Source organism: Haliotis rufescens, unplaced genomic scaffold (assembly GCF_023055435.1).
Source record: "Haliotis rufescens isolate VD_foot unplaced genomic scaffold, xgHalRufe1.0.p SCAF_7, whole genome shotgun sequence".
NCBI lineage: Eukaryota > Metazoa > Mollusca > Gastropoda > Lepetellida > Haliotidae > Haliotis > Haliotis rufescens.
The window spans coordinates 39,802,108-39,824,188 of NW_025964361.1; the positions used below are offsets into that span (position 1 = coordinate 39,802,108).

Sequence of the window (22,081 nt, forward strand, 5' to 3'; positions counted from 1 at the left end):
GCCAAACAATTCAAAATTGATAATAAAAGGGCAGTTTGAAGTTTAATTATAAAATATCCTTCAGATGATTGTTTTTCTTTACTGATAAGTTCGAACATAAAAAAAGAGAATTTAAATTCATAAACACATTCCCTTCCTTACCCATTTCACATTAACTGCATTATTTAAAAAAAAAAAATCATTAATGTTGTTTAAATCATTTCTATAATCACAATTTATTGATCCCACTTTGAAAGTTACAAAGTAAAATCAATTTTCTCCACCCATTTCAGACAATGACAAATATCAGAATATTTTCACCATATGTTACTGATTTCAATATGTTCACATTTTCTAATTTGAAAGGATCGTTCCTTTGTTGTCTTACAAACAACACATACTGATTCTCATCTGTTACTTGACACCGTGAATCACAGACCCGATTTGCCGCGATAATGTTCAAAACTTGACCGCAACATTGCGACCTAACAGTGATGTGAGTATTGATTTTTTCACTCGGCTTGGGGCAGGCTAGCAGTCAAACCTGTTAATGCAGAATTGTTATCATAATGTATGAACATGAATTATTCTAATTATGTATGACTGTGCCGGTAGTGTGTCGACATTGGCACATGCTGTTTGCATGATTTAGTCTGGTGCTGCCAGAAACTGCCGCAACATTTTCTGTCTATGATAAGAATGGAATATGGACTTGGTACAAGCACCCACGGATAAAATACACTGGGGAAGAGATAGATCTGAGTTTTATATGCGGTAGGTGGCATCTTGAGTTGATTTTTGGAATTCTGTGTCATGATTGTATATCGAACCTACCATGCTTGTCTTTGATGCAACAAGCACCTGTTACAAGAACCGTTCGTTACAAGATGATGTCTCATCTTGAACATGCGGCAGCTTGCTTGAAGATCTCTTCATCGCTTACTGTTTTCATCCTTCGAGAAATCATTTGCATTTTGTCCGAAACATTTCATATTCAATTAAATTTTTTATATGATAGCACAATGATTGATGGACAATTGATCCCAAACTAATTATCCTTTCGGTTTGTTGTGTTAAAAAATACACAACTGGTTTTGTTTATGAAATAACACGAACGATGGTAAGTTCTATTTTATTGATTTACTCACATGGTATTGACGACACTTTTGTGTCTGAATTTTTCCTCTGTCGTATGTTTAGTCTGGGTCGTGGAACACTTGTACTTTTGACATTATTGATTTTTGTACAACGGGAACACAGGGATACTATTTGTCATTGTGTTAATGTCCCAGGTCCTGGGAATGGAGCTGATGTTGTGACGAGTTTCTAGGGAAATATTACATGATTATAGTCCTGGGCAGTATTGTGATGGCTCCACAGTGACAATGCCCTCTAGTAGACTTCAGCTGATGGATTATTTATGACTGGCGCCAAGCCTTAGACTCCGGTCTGGTCTCATAATGCTATGCTGGTTTTACCAAATAATGCGAATTTTTATCAGTTTTCTTTTTAAAATTGGTGTATGCTGTACCATCATTTAGATTTTCTTACTTTTCAAGATACTGTGGTTTTTTAAAAATGTACGCAATTTGACATAATACTTTAAGTTATTTGCAGTATTTATATAAAATCATTTAATTGTCAATTTGGTAGACTTCTGAGGTTTTCTTTGGGTCTGTCTAGTTTCAACTGTGAAGCCCATTTCTGATGTCCCCTGCCGTGATATTGCTGGAATATTGCTAAAAGCGGCGTAAAACCATACTCACTCACTCACTCACTCTAGTTTCAACTAAACCAGTTAAAAGAGTTGGTATCATGGACGACGCCTTTTTGTTGCTTGCCAAAATATCTTATCTTCTCATCTACAGACACAATATAGCAGGGACACCAAGTGCAATGACTAAACATTAATTAACCTCTTAGGAAGAGAATTTATGGATGTCAACTTCTTTTTTATGATGAACACATCGTTTCGGAGTTTATACTATAATAAATGCTAGGGAGCAGAGAATATATATATGTACACGAAAGAACAACACAAGTATTAAGATAACAAAGGTGGAAACTTAACAAGGGAAGCCAACAGTTAATTAGCCCTGATCGTTGATAGCAATGGACAAATGGAAGCCAACACTTAACAGTTGATTTGGTTGATTGCGTGTCACTGTACCCCGATGGCTTGGACAGTTGCTCAAAACATCAGTCACTAGACTGTTTCATGTAGTCTTGATTATTTGGGAAAAATCTGGGATTTAAACCCTTGTTTAAATTACAGCAAGAATAAATGATGTAGTATTTTTGAAAGAACCCATATAGAACCTAAGTCTGGGTTCATTTAGCCAACATAGTAACAATATGTTCGTTTGTCTGCGTCAGACAGATAATCAATATGGTGGCGGAGAAGGAAGCAACAAGTACACTCCTTTCCCATGCATGATTGAGCCCATAGTGATGAATGACTCATTTGTGGCAGTCAGATCACGATGATGTCATCCCAGACCAATTATGCAGACACAAGGTGTCACTCTACACCTGAGGAGAAATCGGTAAAACCTGGTGGCCATTCAGACGTTGAGATGAATCACTGGCGGTCACGTAACCTCTGTTGATTCTTCGACATGAATATTCAATAATGGAAGTGTTCATGAGCATCAGCAGCTTCATGTGTAACTGAACGCTTGGATTGAATATGTTTGAGACAGATTTTTCACTGCCTTTTGTTGCTTCAGAAGATGGAGAGTTCAGTAGGTGAAGTAATACAGTGATTTCCTGTTACCGTATTTGACGTAATAAGCGCCCCGCTCTAATAAACACCCACGGTGATATTTGCTAATATATTGGCTAGTGAACAATCCCAATTAGCACCCCTTCTGATTGATTAATGTACACAAGACTAGTGCGTTATATGCACACTTAATTATGGGCAATTAAATTCTGGAAAAACATATCTGTCGTACATAAACATTTCAGGCTGTCAGCATAAACCACGAAATTTATCTTTCAACTCAACTTTTCTTTTCACCAAAATAATATTCTAATTTTGAGAGCGCCCTGGGCGCTTATTACGTCGAATACGGTACTTCTGAATGGACCGCCTCCATGGTCTTGTGGTAGAGCGTCTGCCCAGAGACTGGAAGGTCTGGGGATCTATCCCTGGCCATGTCATACCCAAAAATGTTTAAATATGGTACTTGTTGTTACCCTCTCTTCCGATCAGCAATAAGGGGCTAAAATAAGGACTGTTGGCTGGGAGTCAGTATACTGTGTCTGAGTGGGGTAGTCATGTTAAACTGCGGCATGATATCTCAGTGGGCTAGCACTATAAATCTGCATCAGTCCGGACTAGTACAAGCAGCCACACACACACACACGTGCATGCATGTCACTATAAAAGTGCAATAATCTTGGACATGATGATAGACCCCAATTCACCTCACCTCACCTCACTTCTGAAGGTATTGTTCATGGCAGAATTGTCCAGTTGAACAATTTCAAAACACCTCAAGAGTAACTCTCTTTGTGTGTGTGCCTACATACCTAGTACAGATCTTCACACAACGAATTCGAATGTGTGGGAAAAAATGGAACAACTTATCACTTAAATTAAAGCTTTATTTAAAATTGATTCAGATTTACTTTAATCTTCGTCATTTCTCAATTTTTGGAATTTTTTTGTTGTCATTTCAAGTTATTTATGTGCCTTTTATCACTGGTTATGGCATTAAAGTCTCCACAGAAAATCAGCTGCAACAGATCATTTCCTCAATTAACTGATGCAGTATTCCGTATCTCTCGTGAATAGGGACATATCATACTCAGCCAAACAATTGTTTGGGTTGACAGTTGGCAGATTGGGGTTAGGCTATTACCTGCGAGGGACCCTATCTCCCTTGTATTTTTCTGTTTTTTTCCCGTTTTTTTATTGATGTCTCACTCAGTAATATTCCATCTGTGATGGTGGTCTGTAAATAATCAAATCTGAATTCCAGATGAACAAGTTTCTGAACGCCGACAGAGTAATGCTCTTTGTGTGCGTGTGTCTCCATGCATGATATAGATATTCATACAAGTAATGGGGTTTCAATGAATCGCATTGAAATTCTGAATTAGACAAAATGGAAAAAAATAATCACTTTATTTAAAATTGATTCAGATTTACTTTGATATTGTTCATTTTTCAATTGTCTGAAAACCCCATTATTTCTTCATTTCATGTCCTTTGATGTGCCTTTTATCCTTGATTTTGGCATTGAAGTCTCTACAGAAAATCAGCTGCAACAGGTCATTTCGTCAATTAACCGATGCAGTATTCAGTGTCCCTCTTGTGTCAGGCACGTACCATGCTCAGCCAATCATTTGTTCCGCTCTCCAGCAGTATTATGCCATAGTGGCTTGTTTCTCCTTAATGATAGTGAGCTCCATGAGAGCAAGATTCAACGCTAGTGATTTATGTGGATCAAATAGGGCAGCTTCATATGATCGGAAAGGATTTCACGAGCATGTTCAATAACAATCCCCAATCTACGACGTGTGTGAGAAAATCTTAACTTGATCAAGGTCGACAAATCTATAGAAATGCATTAGTTACAATTGCTTAACACTTTCAACACCAAGTAACAATTTCTTGGTTTTCATCGATTTTACCATAAGAAACCATGATGAAATTAACCACATCAATAAAATTTAGGAGGTACGATCGGCCACTTCCTCAAATGTGATGGTGAAATGGATTAGCAATAAATGAACTCATAGCTCTTTAGGAGTTAATAACGTTAGTGTATGATTGTGAAATGAGATCGGGGAGATGTTTTCGGGTCCCCCATGTGTGTTCTGGTATTGATTTTTCAAAGAAAAACTGTAGAAAGCTAGAAGTGCACATCAATAAGAAATGTATTGACAGAGGTTTTTCTTGCAGAGGGGATTCCTTGCATACGCTGTGTAAAGAATGAAATGGATTACAGTTTTGAGACTTGATAGGAGATAGAACCATACTATTTGTCTGTGGAAAATAACTTTAAATTTCTTTTTGTGTTGCAAATGTTTTATGGGGAGAGAAAAAAAAAGATTTAGTAACTTTCTCAGTATATTCTTGAATGAACATCTGGTTCCTTTGATGAAATTATTAGTAGCATTATCAGCTTTCTTTGAAGATATTTCAAATGACCATTTTAATTAGTTTTGAAAAGGACTAGATACAAATGATGCCATAAAATTTTAAACTACACTTTTGATAGGGATATTTTTTATTTTGGATCTCCCGCCAGGATATTGCTGGAAGTGTCAACTCACTCACTAGCTCAAATTGAAGAGAAGGCACCTTTTTATGTTAAAGCACGGACTTGTATAGGTCCATGGTTAAAGGAAATTTTCTTATTTTTCATCACAATATTTAGGTTTTGTTTCAACAGCAATTTAATGTAATGACTGTCTACATGAATGACTTTTGATGTTGAATTGACAGAGGCAGTTTTAGTGACAGAAGAATTTAAAAGAAGTTATTAAGTTGTCAAGGATGCAAACTAGTATGTGAACATGGGAGATAACTCCGTGTCTAACTTCTGGTATCTATGTATTTTTTGTATTTTTTCAAAACTTACAGCAGGTTCATCTGAAGAAAAAATGGCATGGTTTTAAAAAGAAACCAATGTTTCAAGATCTGTACATACTGCACCATACAGTGTAATCTAGCTTGTATTCCCACCAGCTGCTGAATCATCCAGCCCACTAGGTCCCAGTGGAGGGGAAATGCCATGCTTGATGAGTGTAAATAGCCATTATTGGTCAGTTGATTGCCGGAAATGGCCAATCAGTGATAAACATATTGAGCCATGTGAGGACATTATCTTTATCTGAGTTGACCACGCATTGGTTCAAGTTAGTGATCAGTGAGGTGAACAACTGGTGGTGTTGCTTTATTAAGAATACAAGCGGAACATGTGCTGTAGGATAACCAGAGTCATTGTCTGGGCCCAAGAACCTTTGTAATTTAGACTGTCTCTGTGGTCTAGTGGTAAGGCCTCTGCCCGGAGAGCAGAAGGCCCGGGGTTTGATCCCCGTCCGTTTCATACCAAAAGATGTGAAAAGATGGTACTTGTTGTTACCCTGTCTGGCGCTCAGCATTAAGGGGCTGGTCGGCTCAATATACTTTGTCTGAGTGGGGTATTCATGTTAAACTGCGACATGGTATCTCAGTGAGCTAGCACTATAAATCGGCATCAGTCCAGACTAGTACAACTATAACCACACACACACACACCACACACGCTTAATCAACACAATCAGCATCATAGTTCCACAAATGTATTTGTTCAAATGGACAAGTGCTCCAGAAATGTCACTGGTTCTACAGAGAATGTTCAGACCGCAAAACATCAGAGTTTTGTCAACTTATCACACAGTTTTATGTCAGTTATCAGCCTCTGTTCTGTTAAAGTGTCAAATGAAGGAGACTGACTTGAGATGGTAATGTGACTGTTAACCTTCTATCACCTCACGAGCAGTTTGGGTTGTATACTTCCCAGGAAGCTGAGAAAGAAAATTGAGTGCACACTGATCTGTTATTATTATTGTTATTGTTGTTGTTGTTATTTATTTATTTAAGAAAAATAAATATCCTCTGGTACCTCTAGTTATGTTCTGATAAATGCATTTGTCTAGTTGACCAGAATAGTTGACCAACTCTAGGCACCCAGCTTGAATTGACCAGATGTGTGACCAGTATGCAGAGAACCCATGGTCAGAATTGACCACCCTGCATATCATAGTTGTCAAGAAGCCTTTACAGTCGCCACAAGAGTCCATAGAATATATTCCACCATTACCAGGAACTTATCAGTCAGTGCCCCTTGACTCCCCTTACATCGTGCAAGGCAAAGGGTAATTATTCTTTATGACCTTTGCACACAAACAAGTGTGATAATATTGTCATATATTACCCACTGACCATAGAGCTGACCAGCTTGATCTATTGCCCACTTCACGTATTGTCCAGATATTGAATACGATATGATGAAGCATGGAATAATACTTAGTCCCTTTTCAGGCCTTGTAATCATTATTTACAGTTGGCTTACTATGTATACATGGTGTTTAGACCACTCTGTCCTACTATCAGCCCCAAACATGCATTAATAATTCTGTTTTGTAATGTCAGGGACATAGTGATCTGCAATGTTGGAGACTTGTAACCTGAAGGGAGACTGAAGATTAACTTTCTTTACTTATCAGTGAAAAACAGGTATGTTGTCACACAATGTAACCAGCTCTGTGTCTGACTATCCTCAGAATGCCATCATTGTTTCTGCAACATCCAAAGTTTGGAAGAAATGTCTAAGACAATTATGCCTTTCTAAAATTTTCTTCAAAGTAGTTGCATATTGTGGATATATGACATGTAAGCACATTTCTTTTATTGGCTCTCATATGTTCTATTTGATTTAACCATGTTAACTCTGAAATGAAGTAACATCTTTGAGAGGCATTTAGAAATTAGAGTACTAAGTAAGTATAGGGGCGGTCAGGTAGCAGAAGAGCCGGGTTCGATTCCCGACATGGGTACAATGTGTGAAGCCTATTTCTGGTGTCCCCCGCCGTGATATTGCTGGAATATTGCTAAAAGCAGGGTAAAACCCCACTCACTCATTCACTCACTCACTCACTCACTCACTCACTCACTCACTCACTTATCACAAGTAAGGATAAGATGTATGGATGGACAACTTCTTTACAAATGTTGTTTTGGTGTAGGTTCTAACATTTGCTTGATAATGGTGTATGAACCTACACCAAAAAATCTCTCCTAATTTTAATAAAGAAGTTAGGAAGAGAATATATGAATGTCAACTTCTTTATTATGAGGAACACAATGTTTCAGAGTATAAGCTTACTCCTTCATCAGGTGATGAAGAAGTTGGTCATCCATATGTTATCCTTACCTATGAAATGAAGCTTAGACTAAAATGAATACAAGGCCAAGAAAGTTTATTTCAAGGCCACCAGCCCCTATGCAAGATATTATTTACATGCACATGTAAAATTAACTCACAGCTGTAATTTAGCTGGATTGTTGCTGAATGGAAGGCCCACATGTTCACTCACAGCTGTAATATAGCTGGATTGTTGCTGACCACAAGCGCCACATGTTCACTCACAGCTGTGATATACCTGGATTGTTGCTGACTGCAAGGCCCACATGTTCACTCACAGCTGTGATATACCTGGATTGTTGCTGACTGCAAGGCCCACATGTTCACTCACAGCTGTAATATAGCTGGATTGTTGCTGACTGCAAGGCCCACATGTTCACTCACAGCTGTGATATACCTGGATTGTTGCTGACTGCAAGGCCCACATGTTCACTCACAGCTGTAATATAGCTGGATTGTTGCTGACTGCAAGGCCCACATGTTCACTCACAGCTGTAATATAGCTGGATTGTTGCTGACTGGAAGGCCCACATGTTCACTCACAGCTGTAATATAGCTGGATTGTTGCTGACCACAAGCGCCACATGTTCACTCACAGCTGTCATATAGCTGGATTGTTGCTGACTGCAAGGCCCACATGTTCATTCACAGCTGTGATATACCTGGATTGTTGCTGACTGCAAGGTCCACATGTTCACTCACAGCTGTAATATAGCTGGATTGTTGCTGACTGCAAGGTCCACATGTTCATTCACAGCTGTAATATTGCTGGATTGTTGCTGACTGCAAGGCCCACATGTTCATTCACAGCTGTGATATACCTGGATTGTTGCTGACTGCAAGGTCCACATCTTCACTCACAGCTGTAATATAGCTGGGTTGTTGCTGACTGCAAGGTCCACATGTTCATTCACAGCTGTAATATAGCTGGATTGTTGCTGACTGCAAGGCCCACATGTTCACTCACAGCTGTAATATAGCTGGATTGTTGCTGACTGGAAGGCCCACATGTTCATTCACAGCTGTAATATAGCTGGATTGTTGCTGACTGCAGGGTCCACATGTTCACTCACAGCTGTAATATAGCTGGATTGTTGCTGACTGCAAGGCCCACATGTTCATTCACAGCTGTAATATAGCTGGATTGTTGCTGACTGCAAGGCCCACATGTTCACTCACAGCTGTAATATAGCTGGATTGTTGCTGACTGCAAGGCCCACATGTTCACTCACAGCTGTAATATAGCTGGATTGTTGCTGACTGCAAGGCCCACATGTTCACTCACAGCTGTAATATAGCTGGATTGTTGCTGACTGCAAGGCCCACATGTTCATTCACAGCTGTAATATAGCTGGATTGTTGCTGACTGGAAGGTCCACATGTTCACTCACAGCTGTAATATAGCTGGATTGTTGCTGACTGCAAGGCCCACATGTTCATTCACAGCTGTAATATAGCTGGATTGTTGCTGACTGCAAGGCCCACATGTTCACTCACAGCTGTAATATAGCTGGATTGTTGCTGACTGCAAGGCCCACATGTTCATTCACAGCTGGAGTATTGCTGATAACAGTGTGGACACCAGCTTTCAAGATAAGATGTCACTTCAGGGAAAAAACTGCTAACACAGCACATTTTTATTCTGCACAGTTAATCCTTCATTTCCCAGAGTAAAATTTCATGATTAAGCTATTTGTGTCGCATTAGAAAAAGATTGGCTGAAATCATCGATTAGTATCGCTACCCTTTGCGCTAGCACCAAGCACTCAATCAGAAGCAGTCGTCAGTGTTGAAATGCAGATGCTATGAATGGTCTTTATGTCGGGACCAATACAGAACATCTTACCCACATGACCTGTGACTGAAAGCCAATATCCTGATGAGGGAACACATGGAGAGGGTAGAATAAGTCTATTACCGTATTCGATGTAATAAGCGCCCAGGGCGCTCTTAAAATTAGAAATAGGCTGCTCTTATTAGAATTTTAGTGAAAAAAAAACAGAGTGGAAAGATTGTATATTTAGTGGTTTATGCTGACAGCCTGAATGACACAAAAGAAAAGTCTGTGCGTATTATACACGACAAACATATTTTTCCAAAATTGAATTGCCCGTAATTATGGGTGCATATAACACACGAGTGTGTATTATACACGAATAAATAAGTATTGTGTACATTGATCAATTGGAAGAGGTTCCAATTGGGATTGTTCACCAGCCAATATATTAGCAAATATTGCTGCTTATTAGAGCGGGGCGTTTATTACATCGAATACGGTATTTGAGTTTGGGAATATAGAATCAGGCTGCCCTCAGCACAGGCCACCACATTCCTCTGGCCAAACTCTCTGATCTGACCAGACGGCCTCATTGATTTTACCAAGACTGTATTACTGTAAATTAAATCAACTGATTTGGACTGAGTTGATCTCCAGAGTATGTTGGGTTTAGTCAGTCTGTTAGTATAAAGAGTTTGTAGAAGCATTCCCAGTCTGTAGCCACCTTCAGCTGCCATTACAACTCTGTTAGGTCTGCGTAATAAAATTGTTGATGGTAGCTACACAGGAACATTAGTGAAAAGGTTTAATCATACTCATTGTATTGCTGGAATTCAGGTTGATGAGGCGATTTCAGACCATTACCCGAGCTTGTTATTAGTAGAAACGCAACTTAGAATTGTCAGGTTGTAATGGCTGCTGACGGGCACTACTGACCACCTTTGGAGTGTAAAGTTTGGATGTTTCCAGCTGGAGTAATTATGGGAATATGCTCTTACTTTTGTTTGTTATTTAGCTGCACTCAGCAATATTACAGCTATATTAAATACTATGTTGTAATAATAAAACATGCTTATCACGAACTGACAGATATAACAAACTGGTTTTTTTTATCCCGGCCATTTGCTGTATGTATACTATATGTTTGCTTATGACGGACTACAGTTATAACAAACTAAAATTGGTGGTCCCTTTGAGTTTGTTATAACCGTAGTTTACTGTATGTGACGGTGGTTTGTAAACAATCGAGTGATTTATGATGTGAGCATTGATCCACACAGTTGGGTATGATGACATGCATCAACCAAGTCAGCGAGCCTGACCACCCGATCCCATTAGTCGGCTCTTATGACAAGCATGGGTTGCTGAAGACCAATTCTACCCCGGATCTTCACGGGTATATGACCTTACTACTGACTATTGGTTTGCATGCTCCTGGTCCAGTTACTGGCAGGGCCCAGTCGTCTAAGGGGCCACGATTCGCTGTGCAGAGTTGCGTCCCTTGGGCATGCCAGAAACCTATGATTGTGGGTTCGAATCCCGGTTTGCCCCGATTATGTTTCTAGGTTTGTCAGCACCATACCCATGCTCGTGGGTTTCACCGAAGTGGTAAACGTCTGAGACCTGCATCACTTCGGGCTTGCCTACCCCATAAAGCTGACACACCGTGATATACCTGTAAAACTGTTAAAAGCGGCGTTAAACCCAACTCACTCACTCACTCCAGTTGCTGGCTGCAGGCCACTGTGCTATAGCTGACCCTGACAGAAAACTCATTTTCTCAAAGCCCCTCACTAACTCAATCAAGGATAGTAATTAATGCTAGCCCAGCCTATTTACCTGGGGGCACAGTGGTGACCCAGCTGTCCAAGCTGCTGCAATTGACTGTGTAGAGTTGCATCCCTTGACCATGTCAGGATCTGCTGGTATTTTGTTCAATCCCAGATTCACCATACTTATGATCCTTGATCTGTTGCCATCACACTCATACTTGTTGTTTCATCCAGTTGTCTAAGATGACAGAATTTGTTGTGCAGAGATGCATCCCTTTGTCACACCAGAAACCTATTATCATTGGTTGGAAACCTGGTTTGGCCTGATTATGTTTCTAGGTGTATCAACAACATACTGAGCTTCACTTCAGGCTTTAGTCACACATCCAGCTGGCATGCAGTGATATAAGCGAAATACTGTTCAAGGCTGCGTGAAACCCAAATCACTAACCAAACCTGGGGTGGTCGGGTAGCCTAGTGGTTAAAGCGTTCGCTCGTCACGCCGAAGACCCGGGTTCGATTCCCGACATGGGTACAATGTGTGAAGCCCATTTCTGGTGTCCCCCGCCGTGATATTGCTGGAATATTGCTAAAAGCGGCGTAAAACCATATTCACTCACTCACTAACCAAACCTGGTTTGCACTGCTCTTGTTTCCAGCAGTAGGAATAAACCCATCAACAGCCACATGACACCAGGTGTTATAGCTACCAGTAGGATTTAACCCATCAACAGCCACATGACACCAGGTGTTATAGCTACCAGTAGGATTTAATCCATCAACAGCCACATGACACCAGGTGTTATAGCTACCAGTAGGATTTAACCCATCAACAGCCACATGACACAAGGTGTTATAGCTACCAGTAGGATTTAACCCATCAACAGCCACATGACACCAGGTGTTATAACTACCAGTAGGATTTAACCCATCAACAGCCACATGACACCAGGTGTTATAGCTACCAGTAGGATTTAACCCATCAACAGCCACATGACACCAGATGTTATAACTACCAGTAGGATTTAACCCATCAACAGCCACATGACACCAGGTGTTATAAGTACTAGCAAGGATTTAACCCATCAAAAGCCACATGACACCAGGTGTTATAAGCACTAGCAAGGATTTAACCCATCAAAAGCCACATGACACCAGGTGTTATAAGTACTAGCAAGGATTTAACCCATCAAAAGCCACATGACACCAGGTGTTATAAGTACTAGCAAGGATTTAACCCATCAAAAGCCACATGACACCAGGTGTTATAAGTACTAGCAAGGATTTAACCCATCAAAAGCCGCATGACACCAGGTGTTATAAGTACCATCTAGGACATGTGTAGGAAAAGAAGAGATTATGTAAGTAGCGTGATAATAAGAGCCTCATTTTTAGATTATAAGCAGCGATTGAAAGGCATGCTTGATGGCTACCTTTAAACCCAACTTCGGTGGAACCTGGTTAATGCAGACTGTGCTGTATTACAACTATGCTGTAGGCTTAACCCAGACAAATAAACAAAATGGCTGCCATTGATGTCTGTAGTATCCTGTTTAATGTACCATGTGCCCTTGTTATTGGTTTGGTCACAATATAGGAGTTAGGAGGAGGCACCGTGTGTTACTGTTTTGGTAGTTTGGGAACCTTTTGTACAGATCCTGAAACAAAATATCCCAAAGTCCCAAATAATTCTACAATATTTTGGCAAGTCTAGATTTTTAAAGTATCAGGAAGAGATTTTTTAGGCTCCTTTCTCTTATATATTAAAAGCTAATTTAACCCAAATTAATATTCAGATATTATAATTTCAGAGAATTTAAAGTGTTAGAAATATTGTCTTTGAACTTAAAGTGCCAGGACAGTTTGGCTCCTGAGCCTAGTGCAGATATATTGAATCACTGTTTGCATGCTGCGTGAACTTCGTGATGTGAAGTGGTGTTTTTATCAATCTTCAACTAGTGTGCATTCCATTGCAACCTGAAAACAGACAAACTAAATGAGTGCTAGGTTTTCATGTATGTTATTGGGGGCACGGGTGGCCCAGGCATCAAACAAATTGCAATTTGTTGTGCAGAGTTGTGTCCCTTGGGGACACCAGACACTATTATTGTGGGCTTCGAATACAGGTTCGCCTTGATTATTTCTAGGTTTCTTAGCACAATACTCATGCTCTTGGATTTCCCCAAAGTCGTAAAAGCCCTCCCACATTAAGCTGACATGCCAAGATATTACTGGAATACTGTTAAGAGTGGTGTAAAACTCACTCACTCCCTCACTCACTCACTCACTCACTCACTCACTAACCCACTCCCTCACTCACCCACTCCCTCACTCACTCACTAATTCACCCACTCACTCACTCACTCACTCACTCATTCACCCACTCAATCACTCACTCACTCACTCACTCACTCACTCACCCACCCACCCACCCACCCACTCCCTCACTCACTCACCCACTCCCTCCCTCCCTCCCTCCCTCACTCACTCACTCACTCACTCACTCCACCCACCCACTCACTCACTCACTCGGTCACTAATAAGAGATATCCATCATCAAAGCAAGGCAACTGTTCTTATAAAACCGGCATTCGTCCACTTATACAACAGACACACACACACATACTCTGCATCATGTCACTATATAAGTGCACTTATCTTGAACTCAAGGTTAAACCCCATTCCCCCCCCCCCCCCTCCTCCAACAGCCTTGGACAGATATCTCCCCGAGACAGACCCTGAATATGATGGTAGTTGTTCAGGATTTATTACACGACCTCAGAGAGGAATCTGGATCCTCAGTATGAGCCAACTTATTTATAATAAATAAAAACCTCAATACCGTTTCCATGATTATAAGAAATCTCTGCTAATCTATCAATTGTACGATTCTATTAATTACTTTATGAATCACTATCAAACAGAGATGATACCAGGTGTTCTTGAAAAGGTGCGTGTATGCTTTCCCACCGGTGTCATCCATCATAAACACATGCAAAGGCAAGTCAAATGTTCACCTGAAAAAAATCATATGGTACAAGTATAGGGAATAGGGAATTGCATCAGATATCACTGATACGTCTACCATAAAACATTTTCAAGTTTTGCTGAGGCCTTGAATGTTGTAACCCAGATATTACTGAATATATTGCTGCCAAACAACATTCACTCACTCATAACACAACACAGATGGCTTTCACAGGTCAGAAATATTCGTAATGGTCATAAAGCTCTACTCGATGAAATTAGAAACATTTCCTTTTTGCTAAAATGTAAAATGTATTGTATTTCAATTTCTTTTAATTCAATTCATTTCAGATTCATTACATATTAAATTAACTTCTGAGTAAGTGTAATTATTTCAGTGTTTGATATCCTGTCAATGTTTGGGAGGCCTGGACAAGAGGAATTTGTGGAATATCACATATAGATATAGGTAAAGTTTGTTATTAATAAGACATTTTTGTTCAGTTGTAAGAAAATTGTAATTATATAAATATGAAATTACAGATTATTTGTTTTGAAAAGGATACATTTTTTGTTGACATTGCTATTTCAATGATATGGAAGCTCATTTCCTACTCCTGTTGACCATGCAGGCTTTAATGGCGCTATAAGCTACTGGTGGCAACATTATCATTGGAAGCCTTCCAAGTGGGTTGCCATTCCCAAACATCCCACATAGTTCCTATTCCATAGAGATTGTCCAGCGCCAGCCAGTGCTATACCATTGCATTCTCCTCCACTGCCAATTAAACACCAACTTCTGATAGCCATTGGTCAGATATAGAAGTTATTGCCCTTCACACTGGCGTATGCATTGAGTTCAACCTTGGTGGAGCTGATAGACTTTTTATATATTTTTATGTTCTAGGGACCTTTTTCTCCACTTTGATCTTGCTGTCCAATTATGATAACTCTTTAAAGTATTTTCTTGTTGCACTCAGATCAATATCATCTCGTGACTTATTGGGCAAGATAGTGCCTTGGGGATATATCTTATCTAACTCAAATGACCAAAGTGGGTCATAGGTATTATTCTTTGTGGGAAAATATCAGTTTTAGATAAGACCAGAGGTGGACTGACAGATTGAAGAATTACTCGGGCCAGGCTGTTGAAGGATATGGACATAGTCTTGATCTGCGCCATGGAGGTCACCACTGTTGTGGAGTGTTGGAGGTATTTGACGATATTTCTTTCCGTAATGTTACCATAACAACGATCATATTTATTTTTGTCATTATGTTGTAAACTGTAACAGATTGGGCTTGAGATACTGGGGTATGCTGTTTCATGATGCAAGAGTAGGCGTTTCATAGAGACTGCAAGCTGGAATATGATTAGTCAGCACTTTTGAAACGTCTGCTTATAGGACTGTAATGATTGTTGGAACAGAGTTGAGCTTCATGCCTTGATATTTTATATAAGGAGGACATGTATGCAGTGCCGTAGGCAGCCGTTTGCCCCCCTGGATTTTTTCAGTTTTATTTGAATCATGAAAATACAAGTTGGGGACAAGTGATACTTGTACAAATATTTGCCCCCAACTGTCAAAAAAAAGTTAACTACGGCCTTGGTATGGGTACAAGATGATTTGTGAATATACCATATGTACTCAAAAGAAGTTAAGGAAGACCCGATCCTTTCTTACTACTGTATTTAGTCTGCCATGACATGACAGATTAACTATGGTTATATGAAAAAATCAGATGTTCTTCTTTTGTGTAGTATGTAAGTATGACATGTTACATGGCCTGTGGGGGCGGTCGGGAAGCCTAGTGGTCAAAGCGTTCCCTCGACACGCCGAAGACCCGGGTTCGAATCCCGACATAGGTAAAATGTGTGAAGCCGATTTATGGTGTCCCCTGCCTGTGAATTTTTATCAAGTTGATTTTATTTGTGGGAAAGTGAAAGTCTATTTGTGCCCTTGTTATGGATTAATAACCTTTTCAGAATTTGTAGTTCCTTATCTTTTTTGCCATGTTTGCCTTTCTATTGGATGTGTTTTCAAGCACCCTGCAGTGTATCATCTTACAGTATCACTATCAAGATATATGGCAACAAAGTGTATGGGGAGAGCCCTATTGAATATTCCTGAAAATCAAGTTTATGACAGATTGTATGTTAGTCTAATATTTTCTATCCCAATTTCTGAAAGGATTTCCTGCTGACATGCCATTATACTTATATATTACCTGTCATTGTCAGTGTGTACCCCAACGATACACTGCCCATCCACCCATCCATCCATCAACCCATCCATCCACGCAACCATCCTTCAACCCATCCATTTACCCATCCACTCATCCACCCTCCAATTGATCCATCCACCCATCCACTCACCTACCCATCCATCCATCCATCCATCAACCCATCCACTCACCCATCCACACACCAATCCACCCATCCAGCCATACACTCTACCATGCACCCATCCACCCATCCACCCATCCACACACCCATCCACACACCCATCCACACACCCATCCACCAATACACTCACCCATCCACCCATACACTCACCCATCCACCCATACACTCACCCATCCACCCATCCACACACCCATCCACACACCCATCCACACACCCATCCACACACCCATCCACCCATACACTCACCCATCCACACACCCATCCACACACCCATCCACCCATACACTCACCCATCCACCCATCCACACACCCATCGACCCATCCACACACCCATCCACACACCCATCCACCCATACACTCACCCATCCACCCATACACTCACCCATACACTCACCCATCCACCCATACACTCACCCATCCACCCATACACACACCCATCGACCCATCCACACACCCATCCACCCATACACTCACCCATCCACCCATCCACACACCCATCCACACACCCATCCACACACCCATCCACACACCCATCCACCCATACACTCACCCATCCACCCATCCACACACCCATCGACCCATCCACACACCCATCCACCCATACACACACCCATCCACCCATCCACACACCCATACACTCACCCATCCACCCACCCATACACTCACCCATCCACCCATCCACACACCCATCCACACACCCATCCACACACCCATCCACCCATCAAGCCATACACTCTACCATCCACCCATCCACCCATCCACCCATCCACACACCCATCCACCCATACACTCACCCATACAGTCACCCATCCATCCATACACTCACCCATCCACCCATCCACAGACCCATCCACACACCCATCCACACACCAATCCACACACCCATCCACCCATACACTCACCCATACACTCACCCATCCACCCATCCACAGACCCATCCACAGACCCATCCACCCATACACTCTACCATCCACCCATCCACACACCCATCCATAGACCCATCCATCCATACACTCACCCATCCACCCATCCACAGACCCATCCACACACTCATCCACCCATACACTCTACCATCCACCCATCCACCAATCCACACACCCATCCACCCATCCACACACCCATCCATCAATCCACCCATCCACCCATCCACAGACCCATCCACACACCCATCCACCCATACACTCTACCATCCACCCATCCACCCATCCACCCATCCACACACCCATCCACCCATCCACACACCCATCCATCAATCCACCCATCCACCCATCCACTCACCCATCCACACACCCATCGACCCATCCACACACCCATCCATCAATCCACCCATCCACTCACCCATCCACACACCCATCCACCCATCCACACACCCATCCACACACCCATCCATCAATCCACCCATACACTCTACCATCCACCCATCTACTCACCCATCCACACACCCATCCACCCATCCACACACCCATCCATCAATCCACCCATCCACCCATCCACTCACCCATCCACACACCCATCGACCCATCCACACACCCATCCATCAATCCACCCATACACTCTACCATCCACCCATCCACCCATCCACACACCCATCCACCCATCCACACACCCATCAATCAATCCACCCATCCACCCATCCACTCACCCATCCACACACCCATCGACCCATCCACACACCCATCCACCCATCCACTCACCCATCCACACACCCATCCACCCATCCACACACCCATCGACCCATCCACACACCCATCCACTCACCCATCCACACACCCATCGACCCATCCACACACCCATCCACCCATCCACTCACCCATCCACACACCCATCCAACCATCCACACACCCATCCACCCATCCACACACCCATCCACCCATCCACTCACCCATCCACACACCCATCGACCCATCCACACACCCATCCACCCATACACTCACCCATCCACCCATCCACACACCCATCCACCCATCCACACACCCATCCACACACCCATCCACACACCCATCCACCCATCCACTCACCCACTCATTCATCCACCCATCCATCCACCCATCCACCCTCCCTCCCAACCTAAATGAATGGTAGACTTCTGCAGGCATATTTGAAGGAGACATTTGTATCTTTGGTTTAGAATTGAAGAGAGTGTGCAAAGTAATCATGTGAGTTGAGGAAACTTTTACCTAATCGCTAAATCAATTAGAGAATTTAACATACATCACCTTTTTATAGAGAGTCAGTGTCACTGTTGGTGAAAAAAGGCCCGAAAAAGCAATTTGTGCAAATTTACCTGGTGATGTGCCAAGTCACAGTATTTACTTCAAATACATTGCCACAGCTACATGCGAAAATCAATAATTAATTTTCTCTTCCATATAAAACATTTAAGGTGCATAGTTTGGAAATAGCGATGTTGTGTAACTGTCTAGTCTGTTCACTGTGCGATTAATACTTATTTCAAACACTGGGTGGAGAGGCTATTTATAACATTTTTGTGTTCGGGCTATTTTGTGAACATAGGATGTAGAGGCTATTTCTAACACTTGGTGTAGACATGGGTACATTGTGTGAAGCCCATTCCTGGTGTCCCCAACCGTGATATTGCTGGAATATTGCTAAAAGCAGCGCAAAACCATACTCACTCACTCATGCTGTCTCTACATTTTGGGTTTTAGGAAAAAATGTTTTAGGATGTAGAGGCTGTTTCTGACACTTGTATGTTGGAGTTGTTTTCAACACAGTATGTAAGAGGCTCTATCAAATGTTGGGTGTAGAAGCTATTATATGAAAACTTAATATTCTTTAGTCATTGTAGGTGACTTTTCTTTGCCATTTCTTAAAGGGGGACAGTCCCATCAAATTTCAGTGAAACACCACTCTAGTTACCTGCAAAACTCCAACTTTATGATAAATAGCAAATGATTCCTTGTCATTTGATTGGATAACCATGCAATTTTTGTGTGCATTTAACGATTGAATAAGCAGTCTGTAAAGTTAATATTGTTGACATATTTATTAATACAAGAGCTGTCTTGAGTATGTTTATACAGTATGCCTATATATACATTTATACCTCCAAATATGCAAAACAATATTGACTAAATAATATTTAAGTTTTACACTTGGCACTATTATTACAATATGTAGGCTAAGGCAGAAAGTTGGGTCAAAACTGAGAAGTAGACTAACATCGTGTCTCTGAAATGAAAATATTTTACAGAAAAACACAATTGTTATTTAATAAAAAGAAACCAGGGGACTTTCTTCATTTTCAGAAATTGCTGTAATCTAGACTTGCCAACTATTATAGACTTGCATTGGCTATATTGAATATGTTTGTATCATGGTCTGTATGACATACTAACTGAGGGGCAGAGCGCCCCTTTAATTCCAAGTTCAACAAGTGTCTCCTTTCTGAGACAATATGAAGCAGCAGCATAGAATATAATAATTATATCTGTGTATGAATAAAGCCAGTTATTGTTAAACATGTCACAAAAGAAACAAGGAATAATATCATAGTGTGTCATTAGAGTAGGCTTTAATGATGGTATCAGATTACTTACGTATCACATAAGCTATGGGGAAATACGTTCTTGTAATGACTCATTAGATACACTGTGGTGTTTAATGACTGGGTTGCTGTAAAGTAATAATGGCCTAAGTTTGATGTATGACCTGGCCCGATTAACAGGGAGACGATTGTCTGCCTTGAAGCATCACAGATTGATTAGGGAAGACGAGACAATTATAGTTCTCATGGAAAATATATTCATTACTTGAAAACATGTTGGGGCATCTAAGATGTCCGCTGTGGCCCAAGTTGGACTGAAATTGATTTTCGTCAGGGAGGTTGTCCTCACATTACCCAATTTCCCAACATGTGGATTTAGTGTGTGCATCAGTGGAAGCACACATTTCGGAGTTTATTGCTGCTTCAGACAGGAACCTGGTGATGGGGACCTCTCTGCTTGTGTCAAGGTAATCATATAATGGCAGTGCTTGACAAATATTTGTTGGGTACAGTGTAATTTCAGAGTGAAAGATGTCATGTTGTCGTTGATTTGAAAGTTTTTTTAAAGGCGTCGCTGTTTGTTCGAGAAATGCAAGGATTTTCTTTGGCACATATTGTTTAATATGCATCTAAGTAATTTGAATATGGTAAATTCTTTATTATTTTGTATCAGGTGTTTAGTATTTCTTAGTTTTAGGAGACAAATAGCTGCAAACTCCTGCAATGTCAGGACTCCCTCACTCACTCACTCAGGAACGAACAAATGTCACTTGTAATGTCCGGGTTCACTTGGGTACAATGTGTGAAGCCCTTTCTGGGGTCCCCCACCGTGATATTGCTGGAATATTACCAAAAGCAGCATAAAACCATACTCACTCACTCACTCTTTTCAAAAAGAAAATCATTATGTTTGATGTCTGAGTGTCTGAATTTTTCATGTCTGTATCACAAACAAATCTGTCCATATCAGTAAGTCATCATTTAGTCTGAGTATTGATGGATAATACAACAGTGTTAATATTTATGTATAGACCACCATTATCTGTGTCACTTTGGAGTTGATAGATGGCTCGGAACATGAATATTGGATAATAATCCTGTGACTGTTTCAGACTAAATAAAAGCAGCATGAATGGTTGATAGCACTCACCCCGCTAGGTGCACACACACAGTGTCCTAATACACTGTATACAGATCCCTGTACTCAGTGTCTCTGCACCAGAACAATACTGCCTGTCAAGGTGATTGATCGTAAATGATTAAGTGGTATTTTTCACCTTAAGTTTATCGCATTTGTAATTTTTGACATGGGTTCTAAACTCTTATCTGAAATTGTTAAGGAAAAGATCGGTAGGTTATGTATTCATATCCATATAATATTTTCTTGACATGTGTCATGGTGGTGTATTTTTTGGAGATGACTGACAGTCATAATGAGCCTGCCCTTCTAGGTCAGAGATAACTTTATTTTTTTTTGTGATAACAGAAGCATGTTGTTTTTATAACAAAGGACCATTGTTATCTCGACAATATTGTAATTGTTTTCTTGAATAAAACATTGTCATATTTAACATGTAAGTGAAAACAGGAATAGCCCCCAAAAATGAATAATTTGGAGCCTTGTTTCATGAATTAAGAGCTGTAATTGTCTTTAAGAATTTGACAAAAGGATACGAAAATTCACTGTCTTTATTTAGCTCTATTCAACTCAACAGCTTGTCTCCAGTTTTCTTAAACCTTTGTGAG

At 40.9% G+C, this 22,081-nt stretch overlaps 1 protein-coding gene across 1 annotated transcript in view; it reads left to right on the plus strand.

Moving 5' to 3' along the window:
* Positions 1-603: 603 nt before the first annotated feature.
* Positions 604-22,081, plus strand: part of LOC124144207 (tripartite motif-containing protein 2-like) — a 70,846-nt gene continuing 49,368 nt past the window's right edge. The window contains exon 1 of the mRNA XM_046513502.2: positions 604-753. The gene's annotated coding sequence lies outside the window, so the exon portion shown is untranslated. The remainder of the gene's footprint in view (positions 754-22,081) is intronic.